The sequence below is a fragment of the Sus scrofa genome, chromosome 10, assembly GCF_054392235.1.
Source record: "Sus scrofa isolate SSC_HxYL_T2T_F1_AM1 chromosome 10, Sscrofa_HxYL_maternal_Yorkshire_Landrace_v2.0, whole genome shotgun sequence".
NCBI lineage: Eukaryota > Metazoa > Chordata > Mammalia > Artiodactyla > Suidae > Sus > Sus scrofa.
The window spans coordinates 33,560,132-33,578,274 of NC_139392.1; the positions used below are offsets into that span (position 1 = coordinate 33,560,132).

Below are 18,143 nucleotides of genomic sequence, written 5' to 3' on the forward strand. Positions count from 1 at the left end.
AAGGGAAACAGAACTTGCTTGGCTGTGGTGTAGGCCTGCAGCTCTAGCTCTGATTAGACCCCTAACCTGGGAACCTCTGTATGATGTGGGTGCATTCCTAAAACTAAAACCGAAAAACAAAAAGGGTAAAAACCATATGATTATTTCCATAGATGCAAAGAAACCCATGAGATAAACTTCTACATCCACTTATGTTAAAGTCTCAACAAAGCAAGTATAAAGGGAATGGACCTCAACTTAATAAAGGCCATCAACTGCAAACCTACAGCTAACATTCCACTCAACTGTGACAAGCTGAACGCTTTTTCTCCTCTAAGATGATGAACAAGAGAAGGATGCCCACTCTTGCCCCTTTTATTCCACATAGGATTTGAAGTCCTACTAACAATTAGACAAGAAAAAGAAATAAAAGGAATCTGAATCATAAATGAAAAAAGTAAAAGTGTCCTTTTTGCCGATTACATGATACTATAATAGAAAATCCTACATACTCTAGCAAAAAACTGTTTGAATGAATACATTCAGTTATGTTTCAGTTTACATAATCAACGTACATATCAGTGGCATTTCTATACAATAATAACAAAACATCAAAAAGAGAAACAGGCGTTTCTGTCATGGTTCAATGGTTAAAAAACACAACAGTACCCATGAGGACACAGGTTCAATCCCTGGCCTTGCTCAGTGGGTGAAGGATCCTGTGTTGCCTTGAGCTGTGGTGTAGTTGCAGATGCAGCTCAGACCCCATGTGGCTGTGGTGTAGGCTGGTAGCTACAGCTCTGATTCAACCCCTAACCTGGAAACTTGTACATGCTGCAAGTGCAGCCCTAAAAACAAACAAAACAAAACAAAACCCCAAGAAGAGAAACAGACACGGAGTTCCTGTTGTGGCTCAGTGGTTAACGCATCTGACTAGGGACCATGCTGTTGTGGGTTCGATCCCTAGCCTCGCTCAGTGGGTTGAGGATCCTGAATTGCTGTGGCTCTGGTGTAGGCCCACAGCTACAGCTCTGATTAGACCCCTAGCCTGGGAACCTCCACAGAACAGATAAAAAGACAAAAAAAAAAAAAAGAAAGAAATAGACAAGATGGCAGAGTAGGAGGACTCAAGCTCCCCTCCTCTCATGAAAACACCAAAATTACAACTATGTGCCGAATGACCATCAACAAAATAGACTGGAAACTACCAAGAACAAGATATCCTACACCCAAAGGCAATAAGGAGCCACACTGAGACAGCAGGAGGTGCTCATTCATGGTAGAAGTAATCCCATACCCCCTGCATGGGCAGCCCACAAACTGGAAAAGAACTCTATTTCAGAGGCTTTCCCACAGGAGACTTCTGAACCCCACAGCAGGTGCCTAAGCCAGGGAGTCTGGCACGGGAAGGAGGAGCCCCTGGGACACATGACATAGAAGGCCAGTGAGGCTTGTGTGCAAGAGCTCCACAGGACTGGGGGAGACAGAAACTCCACTCCTGGAGGGTGCACACAGGCTTTCATGTGCACTGGGTCCCAGGGCTAAGCAGGCACTCAAGAAGAATCTGGGTCAGAATGACCTGGCCAATCATGGAGGGTCTCCTGGGAAAGGAGGGGATGACTGGGAAACACTGTAGGGCAGGACAGTCTAGGCAGAGGTCCCAGGAATAGTTGTTGGCATGAGCTCCCCTGGAGGTGGCCCTTTTGGAACAATCTGGTCCCACAAGTTAGGGCTGAGAAGCCCCAGGCCAAACAACAAACAGGCTGGGAACACAGACCCACTGATCAACAAACAGGTACCTAAAGTGCTCCACATCACACCCACAGACAAAGGTCCACCCCCTAGAGGGACAAGGCTCAGCTCCACCTACCAGTGGGCAGGCACCTGTCCCTCCCATCAGGAAGCTGGCCATAAACTCCTCTATTTCACCTACAAGGAGGCAGACACTAGAAGCAAGACAGGCTACACACCTCTAACCTACAAAAAGGAGATCATGCAAAAAGCATACAAAATGAGAAGGCAGAGAAATATGAACCAGATGAAGGAACAAGACAACCCCCACACCCACCTCCATGCAAAATGACTTTAGAATAATGATTGTGAAGAGGATCCAAGAGCTCAGACAAAAACTGGAGGCAAAGATCAACACATTACAAGAACGACTGAACAAAGACATAGAAGATTTAAAACAGAAACAAACCAAAAAATCGTATTTATGATTGCATCAAAAATAAAGTACCTAGGAGTTCCCGTCAAGGCCCAGTGGTTAAGGAATCTGACTAGGAACCATGAGGTTGCAGGTTTGGTCCCTGCCCTTGCTCAGTGGGTTAACGATCTGGCGTTGCCATGAGCTGTGGTGTAGGTTGCAGCCGCGGCTCAAATCCCGCATTGCTGTGGCTCTGGCATAGGCCGGTGGCTACAGTTCCGATTCGACCCCTAGCCTGGGAACCTCCATATGCCGTGGGAGCCGCCCAAAGAGATAGCAAAAAAATAATAATAATAATAATAATAATAAAATAAAATAAAGAAATAAATAGATAAAAGTAAATAAAATGAAAGTAAAAGAAAAAATAAAGTACCTAGAGATAAATTTAACCAGGCAAGGTAAAGACTTGTACACTCTAAACTATATGCTGTTGAGGAAAGAAATTAAAGGCACAAATTAATGGAAAGATATTTCATGTTTATGAGTGAATTCACATCATTCAAATGTCCAGATTACCAAAAGCAACAGAGACTCAATGCACTCTCCACCAAAATCCCAACTGCACATTGCACAGACCTAGGAGAAACCCTTCTAAAATTTGTATGGAACCACAATAGATCCCCATCACCTACAACCATCTTGAGAAAGAGCAGCAAAGCTGGAAGGATTACATTTCCTGATTTCAAACTACACTACAAAGCTATAGATAGCAAAACAGATCAGGACTGGCGCAAAAACAAAACAGACAGACCAGTGAAACAACACTGACAGCCCAGAAGGAAAACCAACACAGACACAGACAAGTCATTTCCAACAAAGGACCAGAGAGCATACAATGGACAAGGGACAGTTTCTTCAATCAATGGTGCTGGAAGAACTGCACAGGCACATGCAAGGAATGGAACGAGACCCCTACCTTACAACACATCCCCAAATTAAAATGGACTAAAGACTCAAATGGAAGAAATGAAACCATACAATGTCTAGGAGAAAACATAGGTGGTAAGCACATGGACATCTGTCTGCTTACACTTGGCTCTGACCTCAAAGGCAAGTGATAGAAAGGGAAAATTAAACCAGCGGAATGGAGTTCCCATTGTGGCGCAGTGGTTAACGGATCTGACTAGGAACCATGAGGTCGTGGGTTTGATCCCTGGCCTTGCTCAGTGGGTTAAGGATCTGGCGTTGCTGTGAGCTGTGGTGTAGGTCGCAGACACAGCTCAGATCTGGCATTGCTGTGGCTGTGGTGTGGGCCAGCGGCTAGAGCTCCGATTCAACCCCTAGCCTGGGAACCTCCATATGCCCCAAGAGCGGCCCAAGAACATGGCAAAAATACAAAAAATCTGCTATTGTTACTACGGTGTCATGGGGCGCTGCTGGTTCCGTCCCTTACCTGGGAACTTCTGTGTGCCTTGGGTGTGGCACAAAACAAACAAAAAACAAACAAAAAACTGGGGCAGAGGATCTGAATAGACATTTTCCAAAGAAAACAGAAAATGGCCAACAGGCTTATGACAAGAGGTTAAACCACACTAATGGAACTACAAACCAAAACCACAATAATGTTTCAACCTCATCCCTTAGAGAATGGTTATTATAAACACACACACACACACGCAATAAATGTTGGAGAGCATGTGGAGAAAAAGGAACATTACTGGTGCAGCCACAGTGGAAAACAGCATGAGACTGCTCAAAAAATTAAAATCAGAACTACAGTGTGACCCAGCAATTCCACTTCTGGCAATTTATCGAAAACACTCGCTTGACGATCATACGCACCTCTATTTCATCACAACAGAGTTACAATCACCAGGACAGGAGAACAACCCAAGCATCTACAGAAGGATGAGCCAAGAAAGATGTGGTATATATCCATCTGCATTTCAGGGAAACATGGAATACTTTTGAGTAGGTCTCAAATATTGCATGAGGCATCCGTATACTTAAAATATATCTGTTGTTTATCTGAAATGCCAATGTAACTGGGCCTATCTTGTTCTTATCTGTTAAACCTGGGGACAGTCCAATGAACGTGAATGAGAATGGTCAGGGCGGAGATCATCACAGGGTGTCTGGGCTGCTGTGAGGAAAGACTTCAGAGAGCTGGGAAGACAACTGAGTCTTAAGCTGAGAACTCTGTGGGCTCTTCCACTCCTTGCAGAAATTCACAACACACCATCATTACTTGTGACTTACCTTTTGGATGGATCCATGTTTTGTCTGCAGAATAGATCCTAGGTTGCTTGAAGACAGGAACGAGGTGTGTGTTCCCCACTCCACCTAGGACCAACAGGCACACCAAAGGCATGTTAGTAAATCACCGCAGGAACTGAGTCAAAGGGTTTTATCTTCCCAAAGAGTAAAACCATTCTGTTTGGGAAATCACTGTTAACGGCTATTTTCTTTCTTTCAACAATGCAGCCAAGAATCCAGTCTGGAGTTTTTGCAGGCAAATTAGTAATACAGACATGCATTGTCTGTGGTGCAGTAAGTGTCCATGGTAGTGATGTCATGGGCACATTTCAGGTTTTTGAAAGTTGGATGTAGGAGATGGGATTAAGATGGCGGAAGAGGACTGGAGCTCAACTTCTCTCCTAAAAACAACAAAAGTCACGACTAAAGGCTGAGCAATCTTCACCCAAATGGAGCAGAAACCTTCAAAAAGACATCCTACTCCGGAAGAGAAAGAGGAGGCCACATCAAGAGGTAGGAGGGATGATTTTGTGATACAAACAACCCCATACCTCCCAGGTGGGAAGCCCCCCAGACTGGAAACTAACTGGTTCACAGAGACCTACAGGAGTGAGAGTTCTGAGCCCCACATCAAATCCTCACATGCAGGGATCTGGCACTGGGAGAAAGAGCCCCAGAGCATCTGGCATTGAAGGCCAGTGGGGCATGTGTGCAGGAACTCCACGGGACTGGGGGAAAAGGAGACCCCACTCTTAAAAGGCGCACACAGACTTTCACGTGCACCGAGTCCCAGGGCAAAGCAAAGTCTCCATAGGAATCTGGTCAAAACTGAATGCAGTTCTTGGAGAACATCCTGGGAAAACAGGGGTGAATGTGGCTTGTTGCGAGGGAGGGACATTGGGAACAAAGCTCTCAGGAATATTCAGCAGCATGCCTTTCTCTGGAGGGTGGCCATTTTGGCAAAATCTGGCCCCACCAGTCAGTGCTGAGAAGCCCCAGGGCAAACAGCAATCCAGGTAGGATCACAGCCCCATCCCTCAGTAAACAAGCTGCCTAAAGAACCCTCAGGCACACAGACACCTCTAATCCCATCCAGAGACAAAGCCCCACCCACTAGAGGGAGGAGAATCAGAATCAGCCCCACGAACCGGTGGGCAGGCATCAGCCCTTCCCATCAGGAAGCCTACAGCAAGGCTCCATACCAACCTCAGCCACAAGGGGGGCAGACACCAGAAGGAACAGAGGCTACAATTCTATTCCCTGTCAAAAGGTCACTGCACCAAAAACCTATAAAAATGAAAAGACAGAGAACTATAACTCTGATGAGGGAGAAAGGAAAACCCCCAGAATATCAGCTAAGTGATGAGGAGAGTCTCAGCCTCCAGGAAAAAACTTTAGACTGTTGATGCTGAAGATGATGCAAGACATTGGAAATAAACTGGAGGCAAAGATGGGTAGTTAACAGGAAACACTGAGCAAAGAGATACAAGATATAAAACTCAAACAAGAAGAGATGCAAAATACAACAACTGAAATAAAAAATTCACGAGGAGCAGCTAACAGCAGGATACAGGAGGCAGAAGAATGAATAAACGAGGTGGAGGACAGATTAGTAGAAATTATGGGGGAGAGAGGACAAGATGGCAGAGGAGTAGGGGGACACGCTCACCCTTTCCCACAAACACAACAAAAAAAGCACATCTACAGAATAAATGACTTGCACAGAACAGCAACCAATCGCTGGCAGAGGAACCTAAACTCCAGTAACGGCAAGAAGTTCGTGACATTACTGGGCAGATCGGGAGAAAAGAGGAGAGTGAGAGAAGGTGAATCCGAGCGGGATGGGCGCTCCCGAAAGGGAACTGAGGAGGAGAAAGGGATCCCGCACGCTGGAAAGTCACCTCCACGGGGGGAAGATCAAACAAACCAGAGAAATCTCCAGATGCAGAGAAGAGAATAGCAGTAAGTCAGAGTACGGAAAAGCCGATCAAGAACCGAACGGACCATCTGAACTATGGGCACAGTCACCAAAAATTGAGACGCCTGGGTGGGGGCTGGGCACCAAGACCTCGGCTCCAGAGGTTAGTCCCAGGGCTGGGGGGGCAGGGCGGAGCGGAAACTGCTTGGAAGTCTAGAAACTTTTTGACCGGGCAGAGACTGCCTGGGAGACTAGAAAACAAAACTGTGGCAGAGGGAGGGAGCAATACTCTAGGGGCGGGGAAGTGGAAAGCTGCATCAGAGGGAACCTGGGAGAAGAGCCTGGTCTGCGCCCGTGCTGGGGAGGGGAGAAAAGAAGGGGTGGGTCCCCATAGAATACCCCCCACACCACAGCAAGCTTACAGGCCCACTAGCTAGCAGAAAGCTGCGCTTCCCAGTGCTTCCCCCCCACCCCCACCACCCCCTATGCTCTCGCTGGACCTGGGGCTACCTGCCATCCAGGAGGGCTGGCCTCAACAATTGCCTGAAGCCTACCACCACAGGGGCTGTCCCTGCACAGGCCTGCTTGCCCTTTGGAGGGGCTACACTTCCGCAGAGCAGCACCAATCACCACCAGCCCCCGAGAAAAGGCCTGCAGCCCAGAAAAGCTAGAACAAGCCTAGCCAGGCCGTGAATAAGTCTGCCTAATTCTCAGATGGTTTTTCTGAGTCGGGCTGCCCTGGGGAGGAGCCTCTTGGATTTCCAGCGGCCCTGCTACCCGCCCAAGGCCCCAGGGGGTGCCAAGCTCTAGAGGATCAGCTGCATACCATCACCAGCCCTCAGAAAATATTCCACGGCAGTGACAAGGCAAACACTGCCCGGCCACTGAGGGTACAACTCCACCAGGAAAAAGAAAAAAACAAGCAAGATGAAGAAGCTGAGAAACCACCCCCAGTCAAACCAACAGGAGAACTCACCTCAAACAGTCAACAATGAAACAGATCTCTGCAGTCTGACAGACCTGGAGTTCAAAAGAGAAATAGAGAAAATACTGAAGGAATTAAGAGAAGATATGAACAGTAATGCAGATACCCTCAGAAAGGAACTAGAAAATATAAGGAGGAGCCAAGAGAAACTAGAACATTCATTTGCAGAGATGCAAACTGAACTAGGGGCAGTAAAAACCAGAATGAATAATGCAGAAGAACAAATCAGTGATATGGAAGATAGAATAATGGAAATCACTCAATCCGGTCAACAGACAGAAAACCGAATCAAAAAACTGGAAAGCAATATAAGAGACCTATGGGATAATAGAAAGCTGGCCAATCTACGCATAATAGGAATTCCAGAAGGAGTAGAAAAAGATAAGGGGATGGAAAATATATTTGAAGAAATTATCGATGGAAACTTCCCAAATCTAAAGGATACTGGGTTCAAGATACAAGAAGCACAGAGGGCCCCAAACAAACTGAACCCAAACAGACCCACACCAACACACATCATAATAAAAATGGCAAAAGTTAGTGATAAAGAGAGGATCCTAAAGGCAGCAAGAGAAAAACAGAATGTTACCCACAAGGGAAACCCCATAAGAATATCAGCTGATATCTCTACAGAAACACTACAGGCCAGGAGGGAATGGCAAGAGATATTTAAAGTGCTAAAAGGAAAAAATATGCAATCTAGAATACTCTATCCAGCAAGAATATCATTTAAAATAGAAGGGGAAATAAAAATTTTTCCCAACAAACGAAAACTTAAAGAATACAGCAACACAAAACCCAGGTTAAAGGAAATTTTGAAAGAGCTTCTCTAAACCAAAAAGAAAGGAAGGAATGGGAAGAAAAAAGAAGAGAAAAAAAAAAGAAGAGGAGGAAGAACTAGGACTGAGGAAAACGCAATCAGAGAGCAGTCACTCAAATAAGGCAGCATACAGATTATATAAGAAAAAAGAAAGCTTTATAGTTCTATGCCAAACTTCACAAAGAAAATATGTGTCATTGTGCGGCACATATTATATGGTAACAGTACTCACGTACCTTTCTGTAAATTTGGGAGAAGTAAGCTATGGAAATGTAGTTGTGTCATTTGTGAACAATGAAATTATAATTAAAAAATACATTCCTATTTTCCATCCAAAGTTTATTTATATTTCATTGGCTAATTCTAAACTTGGCGTGTAAGCTGTTCCAGGGTGAAACAGAAAAATGTAATGAAAGATGAGCCCACGTCTCACAAAAATAGAAGAGTTTTACTTGATAACATTCCAAAAGATATGAATTCTAATTTGGTTTAGTATTGCAACCACTGTCCAAATCAAATAGTAGTAGTCCAAGACCTCTATGAAGTGCATTTATTAAAAATTGAATGTTAGTGTATTATTACTCTGAAGTTGTGACAACCCATTATCCTTGGAAGTCACTGAAACATGCATCAAAGATACAAACAGGCTTCTTAGAAGAAGGAGTTAAGGCATTTTTGGCTGAACACTCAGCACAGAAGATATTTCCACACTGTCTGCAGTGATGCTGTAAACAACAACAAAAAAAAATAAACATTTTCAAGCATAACAACTATACCAAAATTATGAGACTACAAGAATAGGCCAACTGCACTTTGAAAGTATACTATTTCAAGGTTTATTTAATAACAAATCTCAATGCTGATTTAATCCTTTGATTAATTTGAATGCTTACTAGTTATATACTACACTAAAAATTTCAATATGAGATTGATCTTAGAATTTTCAAAAAACCATGCGAGGCATTTTTAAAGTGTTAATAAAACAGTCCTATCAGGGGAAAAACTATTTCTACTTGCCAAATATTTCAGGCATCATTTCTACAATCAGAATATAAATTTGAAACATCACATGATGGTATTATTTAAAATGATTTTTTTAATCTCTGCTTTTTCTTCCTTTAAAATAACTCAATGATGATAAAATGTATGAGTTTAATAATGATGCTGTGGTTCAGAAAATGATTATTCTAGAAAGTGAATCAGTAGGAAGGCAACAAATGAATTTAAAGTTAAAATATATGCTAATCAGAAACTAGACTGCATAAATTTAATTGTTCTACGTAGTTATAAGTTAAAGTTAATAAATGGCAAAACTTTTAAAGTCTATCAAATGCAGGACAATTCTGATGGTTAAAACAGTCAACTGTGGAATAAAATCCCATCTCACTGTGACTGAAAAGCCTTTCCCACAGGTGCTGCAGCTCTGTACTTCATTGTTGTTAGCCCACTTTCTGTTCAGTGTTTGTGTAGGTCTGATCTATTTTAAAAAGTTTCAGCACATTATAATATTCCACACTTTTAAGAATGATTGGTGCCCAAGTTTTAAAATTGATAACATTTTGAAAATCAGAAATAATTTGGTCATCTTCCATTATCAAAAAGTGCTACAATCTTAAGTCTGAATGACAATAAAGCAAAGCAAATTTTATCTCTCAAAAGCACTGGAAATTTCTAACCTTTGGTAATTTCCCATTTATTCTAACCCTAGGGAGCAATCCTTCCTTGAGACTCCAAGCATATATATTCAGATCACTTCTTTAACACACAGCAACTCATTCATGCCTTTGTGTTCTTGACTTCTCCTAATACTGACAATTCATGAATGACATGTCTCTATACTCCTTGGAATCCCTGAAGTCTTTAAATCTTGTATTTAATTACCCATAACACCTACAATATTATTACACAGACAGCAGCCATTTAAAAGTATGTATATATGAGATTTTTTTAATGTTCAAAATATGCTTTTTACTAAGAGGTAAATTCTAGACTAAAAAACTGCTGCACATCACCAGGCGACTTACCTGAAGGGACTGATTCTCTTTGCCCAGCTCCTGCACTGCTGCAGTTTTATTATCCAGCTTTCTTTGCAACTCTAGTACTTTGGTTTGAAGCTTTTCTATTTTACCTTCTCCTTTAAGACACCTAGAACAAATCACAAAAACATTAAAAAAATAATTAAAGACCCCCCAACACAGATAATGAACTACTTTAGCAGTCTGAAGCATAATACATGAATTTCAACCATCTGTTGTAATGAGTAGTTTCTAAATGGCTACTTAAATACCTGTTGGAGCACTTTTCTCAAGACTTCAGTTTTTTTCAATGTGCAATATGTAAGTCTTTATCACTTAGAATGGAAATAAATTATTTTTATTAGACATCAGTCACCTTTCTGGTAGTGCCCTTCTTTCATCATGATTATTCTGAACTGTTGCTTCCAATACCATGATTTTTCCCTGTAAGTCATCCATCTGCTTTTTTTTTTTTTTCTTTTCTAGAGCCACACCTCACAGCATATGGAGGGCCAAAGCCACAGCAACAGGGGATCCCAGCCGCATTTGCAGCCTACACCACAGCTCATGGCAACGCCGGATGCTTAACCCACTGAGCAAGGCCAGGGATCGAACCCACAACCTCATGGTTCCTAGTCAGATTCGTTAACCACTGAGCCACGATGGGAACTCCCCCATCTGCTTTTTTTTTTTTTGTCTTTTTGTCTTTTTGTCTTTTGTTGTTGTTGCTATTTCTTGGGCCGCTCTCGCGGCATATGGAGATTCCCAGGCTAGGGGTCGAATCGGAGCTGTAGCCACCGGCCTACGCCAGAGCCACAGCAACGCGGGATCCGAGCCGCGTCTGCAACCTACACCACAGCTCACGGCAACGCCGGATCTTTAACCCACTGAGCAAGGGCAGGGATCGAACCCGCGACCTCATGGTTCCTAGTCGGATTCGTTAACCACTGTGCCACGACGGGAACTCCCCCATCTGCTTCTTGAGCTCACTGACTCACTGCTGACTGGACTGCCACTCCTTCTTTACAGTGCCCAGGTTTTCATTTAATGCAGCTATCTGCATGGTATGTTTAGCCTAGTTTTCCTCATGCTTCTGCACTGCTACTTCTTTTTCTTTTCTTTCAGAATGCTGAGAATAGGAAAAACGGTGAGTAAAAAAAATCTATTACAAAAATAAAGTAAAAAAAATAAATTTGTCGAATTTAAAATACCAGCTGCATAACTACTACTACTTCTTTGGGAAAGAAGACACTAGTAGAATGGATTCCACAAATATCTGTGTATTTTGAACTGGCTTAAAGGCCACAATGCTGAAATGATGTTCAGCAGGTTTCTTATAAAATCAAGCTGAAGTAAATCAATTTAAGATTTTCCTTTTTTCCACTACAGCAGAAGAATAACCATAATCAGGGATAGCAAGGTGCCCTGGAGATAAAGCTCGACTTTTCTTATGTCTTAAATTACACATGCATCCCTTGGTCTCCATCAACATGCCAAAAACACAATACTTCAAATCACTGTGTGAACCTGAAATTGCAATTCAATGAAAACATTCCACAGTCAAGTTATCTGGGGCTATTTGGACCTCATTCACTAGAGGAAAGCCAGATGCTTCCCATTTGGCACACGCAAGTTAGGGAGGGGAAAGTAGACTTTTGGTCACACAATTGGTCATCACAATTCCCAACTGAAATCTCCACTTCCCCTTATCAGCATTCACTGTGACCAAAAAAATGAGTTCAATATAACTAACGTTCATGCCATCTACCGCAGACTACATAGTTAGAGGTTAGTTTGTTTTACTGGCACTAAAAGGTTTTTTTTTTTTTTTTAATTATGTTCTACTGAACTTTCACTTACATAAGCCAAAAATTATATTTCCTATCACATGTCAGCTATTTAAGTCAATCAGATCAGTCTTAAATTGAACAGTAAAGTGTCAGTTGAGCACTTGAATTATAACTTTTAAGTAGAAAAATCCTCTCTCACTGAATTAATTTACAAAATCAATTACAAAACCTCCCATTGTACTGTACAGCAAAGGGAACTATATCTAATCTTGGGATAGAACATGATGGATGATACTACAGGAAGAGGAATGTGTATATATGGATGACTGGGTCACTTTGCTGTACAGCAGCAATTGGCACATGATTATGAATGAACTGTACCTTAAAAAAAATTAAAAAAACACACCTCCCACCATTAACTTACTGACCAGTTTAGCTCCCTTCTCCATAAATTCTTTCCTCAGTTCAACTTCTTCCTTTTTCATCTGCTTTTTTTCCCACTGTACAGCAAGGGGATCAAGTTATCCTTACATGTATACATTACAATTACATTTTTCCCCACCCTTTCTTCTGTGGCAACATGAGTATCTAGACAAAGTTCTCAATGCTATTCAGCAGGATCTCCTTGTAAATCTGTTCTAAGTTGTGTCTGATAAGCCCAAGCTCCCGATCCCTTCCACTCCGTCCCCCTCCCATCAGGCAGCCACAAGTCCCTTCTCCAAGTCCATGATTTTCTTTTCTGAGGAGATGTTCATTTGTGCTGGATATTCGATTCCAGTTATAAGTGATGTCATATGGTATTTGTCTTTGTCTTTCTGGCTCACTTCACTCAGGATGAGATTCTCTAGTTCCATCCATGTTGCTGCCAATGGCATTATGTCGTTCGTTTTTATGGCTGAGTAGTATTCCATTGTGTATATATACCACCTAAATTCCACCTTCAGTGAAATGGTTCTTTGGGGCACTACTACACAATCTTCTCAGTCCTAACAAATTTGCTACTCCTTGCCCCAAACAAAAAAAAAAAAGAGATTTAAGTATTTTAGGAAGAAAAACAATTATAAAAACAGAATCTCTTAAAATCTTAATTCTAAACTTAGATATTTTGAAGTTTGCTATCTATAACTCTTTTATTTTTTGTCTTTTTGCCTTTTCTAAGGCCACTCCTGCAGCATATGGAGGTTCCCAGGCCAGGGGTCTAATCAGAGCTGTAGCCACCCACCTGCACCACAGCCACAGCAACACAGGATCTGAGCCACATCTGTGACCTACACCACAGCTCACGGCAATGACGGATCGAGGCCAGGGATTGAACCCACAAACTCGTGGTTCCTAGTTGGATTTGTTAACCACTGAGCAATGATGGGAATGCACATAATTCTTTTAATTGATAGCTTTCTTGATTAGCATCTCAATAAAATCTAAATTTTTAGGGTTACTTCTCATTATTTAGTCATCTGAAAACAGAAGTAACAGTTTCAATATATGTATAGATATTCTGCAACACAAAAGCACTGAGAGCAAGAATATTTGTCAAAAATAACAAAACAATGGTTCCTGGCATAAAGTATGTTTTTTTTTTCTTTTTATGGCTGCACCCACATCATATGGAAGTTCCCAGGCCAGGGATTGAATCTGAGCTGCAGTTGTGACCTAAGCCAAGGCAATTCCCACTGCTCTTGGAATCAAACCTGACACCTCTGCAGCAACCCGAGCCATTGCAGTTTGATTCCTAACCCACTGGGCTATGGTGGGGACTCCCACAAAGTATGTTCTTAATAAATAAATGTGTGTGTGTGTATATATATACACTTTTTTTTAACAAGCACTAAAAAATACAGAGGAAAAACAATGATTATCTTCACATATCTTTATGCTTTCTTGCTTGTGAGACTTAGGTTCTTCACTCAATTTAGCAATTTATTTTTCTTGTCCACATTTAATTTCCTCAATCTCTGCCAATTTAGATTTTTCATTTACTAGTTCTTTTTCAGTGACTATAGAAAAATAACTTATTAAAAAAATAATTTTAACTACTTAACTGAAAATTAACAAAAATGACTGCTACTGTTTATGACTGTCTCTGCCCCTTTAACCTAAGTTAACTTGAGCAAATTACCTACCTTCTCTTGTTCCTGTGTCCTTGTTTATACAATATGAACAATAATAATGTTATAAGGACTAAATAGTTAATACTATAAAGTAAATAGTGTCTGGCCAAACTTGAGCTAAAACACCTTCTTATGCTTATTAATATTATTACTCTCACTATCTTTACATAAGGCACCTAAAGAGGAGAACTATATGTCTAATCTAATCTCTATACCACATAGCTCCTTTTAATCCTCATTTTATAGGTAAAGGGACAAAGGCTTAGAAAAGTTCAATAATCTATTAGAAGTAGAACCAAAACTAAAACAAGAGCTGCATGATCTCATGCCCTTGTAATTAAAGGCCTGTAAACTATAGTTCTGTCAGAATTTTCTACACTTGTGGCATAAGTCATAAATTTCATTCCAGCTTCACCGGTCCCATCCCCACAAAAACATCCCCCTAGTTTTTAGTTGAAGATAATTTCCAGGAACTGCACAATTAACAGATATACATACAAGCACACACACACACACACACACACACACACACACAAATATCTTCATAAATTGTACACTTAAGAATATTCTATCCACTGATGGAAATACATGATCTCAGTTATGAAACCAAAAATCAAATGTTTCTTAGAATCTGCATTTATCTTTTATATAGAAATATAACTGATAATTATGTGTACTGGTCATATAACCAGTACTTTCAACTTTATAACTTAGCATCATTTATATAAAATAAACCCACACTTCCTCTTAGAAAAAAGCTGGTTATTAATATTAAGAATTCTTAACACACTCAATTATTCCTAGACCTTTCATATCTGATTTCTATATCCAGAGGATAACATGTTATATGAAAAATAATTGAGGAGCTATAGTATCTTTTTTTGAATAACCAAGGGTCTATGATATAAAAAAGCAGACTCCTTTGTATAACTAAAAAGAGCAATAAGAAATGGCAAGGAAGCTGTAAAGAATAACCTCCTAGGATTAGAATTACAGTCACCAAGAGTCTCTTATTTATAACCTTGATGCCCATCTTAGCTGTTGAATATAAGGTGATGCCTTTACTGGTTAAGAGGTTTGACTAGATGATCTCTATGGCCATTGTAACTCTGAAGATTCTAGATTTAGTTAGAAAATAAAATACCTTTTCTTTCTGAACATCTTGTAGTGGTATCTACTGCTCCTTCAACTGCTCTTCTTTCTTGGCTGAATCTTGCTCCAAAGAAGTCCTGGCAGTCTTCAGTTCTCGAATCAGTTTATTTTGGTTTCCAATTTGATTCCTGTTTGAAATCAAGCCCTCCTATGCTAGAGAAAGCTTCTCTTTCACAGACTTATAAAAAAATTTTCCCAGATTATTATATGTCATTGTTTAGTAAATTTCTATAGAAACATAACAGTTAACATATGCACAGTAGAAAGCAGTACACTCTAAAAAGATAGTATGTTATGCCCTTGAGCAAGATAATATACAAACTCCAAAATGCCTGTGGTTTAAATAGCTGCCTATAACATTGTAAACTCTCACAAAAACCTAATGACTAAATCTTTTAAAATCAAGCTCAAAATCTGTGCTACTATTTTCTGAAGATGCCAAGACATACTCTTCGACTTTGCCTCTAAATATTCATTTGTGTCATTCAGCAATACACTGCTATATATTCCTTTTCCTGGCTGCAGGCCAGGATATTTTCATCTGCTCAGGATCTTTTTACGTTGGAGAACTCCTTCTCTCATTTAGTGGTTTTACTGGGGCTACTGTAACCCACTGACTCCCACCAGAATAAGCAAATTCCTGAGTAGAACAAATACCAAACCTGATCCTGGAATACCCTAAACACATAGTAGTGTAGCCAAAAAGGAATTTCTGCATTATTCTGTGGTAGCTTTTTTTGGTCCAAAAATTTTTCTTTTTTCAAAATAAAATTTTAGAAATTTTAGTTGTTACTTACTCTTGATATCTGATGAAATGATATAAGGAATAGTATTAGGCTAACAAGGTTTATATTTAATTTTAAACTTACTATCCTAGAATTCTCACTTCATTCACGGTACAAAATCTATAGTTAAATTCCATGTCTATGAACTTTCTTGACAAGAAAGAATAACATAGAGCATGGCCAATTTGGAATACCCAGTCACAAACTTTAGTATTTCATTAATAATCCAGCAGATGGGGCTAAAGGCATAGACCAAGCCAGCCGGACTTGCATTTCACTGGTGTCTAGATACACCACATGCCCACAGATGGCACCCCTGACTTGGGTGTCATGTTACATGGTTCTGAACTTCTTCCTTTTCTCTCTTGTACACAAGATTATTTAACAAATACGATGCTGTGTGGGAGAAATTGACAGAACACTAAACCAACTATAATGGAAAAAATAAAAATCATAAAATTGAAAAAATCACGGAAGCAAAAGAATGGCCAATAACCATCCTTTATTCTGACCTATAAATTTGATTTGAATGTTCCTAGGAATTCCTTTTATTAAGTAGTTCAGATAACTTCTCACTTTGGAAGGAAATAAATGTCAATACTTCTATTAAAAAAAATTTAGTGAAATGATGGTAAAAGAATCATGAATCAGAAGAGCTGAGATCCAGTCACAGTTCTGTTATTGTGCAAACATTAGGCCTGTCACCAGCCAAGCAGGGCTTCAGTCTCACAGGCAGAAGGAAGCTTTGGAAGAAAGATCTATTCATGGCCTCTCAGCAGTTGTAAAACTCCATGGCAGCCTTAGCCCTCTGTCTTTCTCTTCTTCCCATATTTACATTTGCATTCTTTCAGGTATAAAATTAGAACAAGACATAGCATTTTAGACAAAAATAGTTGGCTTAATGAAAAAATACTGATTTAAAAGATCTAAGACTTGTTATTATTCTCATGGGTAAATAACATACATATGAAGAAAAAGTGTGATTTCTGTAGATCTTTTACAGTCAGTCTTTAGATATCATCTTCTCTGTCACCAAATAGTCCTTCCAATTCATCTGCATTTCCCATCCTTCCTCCTACCAGCTCAAGCCACCATCATCTTCACTTGGACTATGGCACAGTCTCCTCTGTCTCATCCCCACATTCACCCAGGTTCCCCTACAATCCATCCTTATCCTGCTGCCAGTTATTGGCCTAAATAAAATACAAATCCTTGCAAATCCTCCTTCTTTTAGGATAAAGTCCAAACTCTTCCACCAACCCTCCCCAACTTTCAATAGTGTTCTAAAGGGAAAAAAAATAGTAATTTAAAGCTACTTAGAGAATACAGCAAGTAAGATGCTTTCTAAATGTCGAGGTGGTATTTTTTTCCTTAAAACAACTTGTTGATTTTGAACTTGATATATATAAAATATCTATTGTTGGCCCTATGAAAATTCTTTTACCCAATCTCCTGTTTCTTTGTCAGATCATTAGTCACCAACAATTCCTTCACCTCCTCTCTACCTATATGTTATTCATCCTTTTTGTTTCATTGTCTCTCTCCCATTAATCTCTTCTGTTCCAACCTTTTTAACCCCAGTCATAATCAATTCACACCTAGACTGCTGGAGTTTATGGAGGAGGAAGGGAGACAGCCTCTTTAATCTCCATGGCACTAATTTACCTCAGGTCCAAACTAAGCTGTCTTTAAACAACTTCCAGGTTAAGTTGCCTACAAATTTTTTTTTCATTTTATTCCTCTGCTTAGATGACTCTTCTCCTCTCCCCCAAATATAAACTCCAGTCATCCCTGCTAGGCATCTAAGATACTTCACAATTTGAACCCAACCTTTTAAACTTCCAGACACCAACCATCACTCTGGCAAGACAATTATGTTGACTCCCAGCTTTGCTGGTTCCTGCTGCAGCACCTTTTCTCAAATGTGCCCCTGAGTGAACGGATCTCTCTCAGGACTCTGGGTATTCAAATTCTTAGATCCTTCAGGACCTGGTCAAGTCCTACCTCCTTCATAAAGCCTTCCCTAAAACAGCTTATGAATAAAACATAGTATATTTATGTATATTATAAATATTCTGTGATTTGACAAAATTTGTCAATAAGGCACTTTATACAAAGAAACAAACAAACAAAAAACCATACACATTAAAGGATCAAAAAGCATAATATTTCACCACGACAAAAAA

The 18,143-nt window shown here is 40.4% G+C and overlaps 1 protein-coding gene across 2 annotated transcripts in view; it reads right to left on the bottom strand.

Moving 5' to 3' along the window:
* Nucleotides 1-18,143, bottom strand: part of LOC146398943 (uncharacterized) — a 64,885-nt gene that overhangs the window by 36,231 nt on the left and 10,511 nt on the right. For both annotated transcript variants that reach the window (XM_084980885.1, XM_084980886.1), the window contains 3 exons: nucleotides 15,165-15,300; nucleotides 10,129-10,249; nucleotides 4,385-4,468 (listed from right to left, as the gene is read on the bottom strand). The gene's annotated coding sequence lies outside the window, so the exon portion shown is untranslated. The remainder of the gene's footprint in view (nucleotides 1-4,384; nucleotides 4,469-10,128; nucleotides 10,250-15,164; nucleotides 15,301-18,143) is intronic.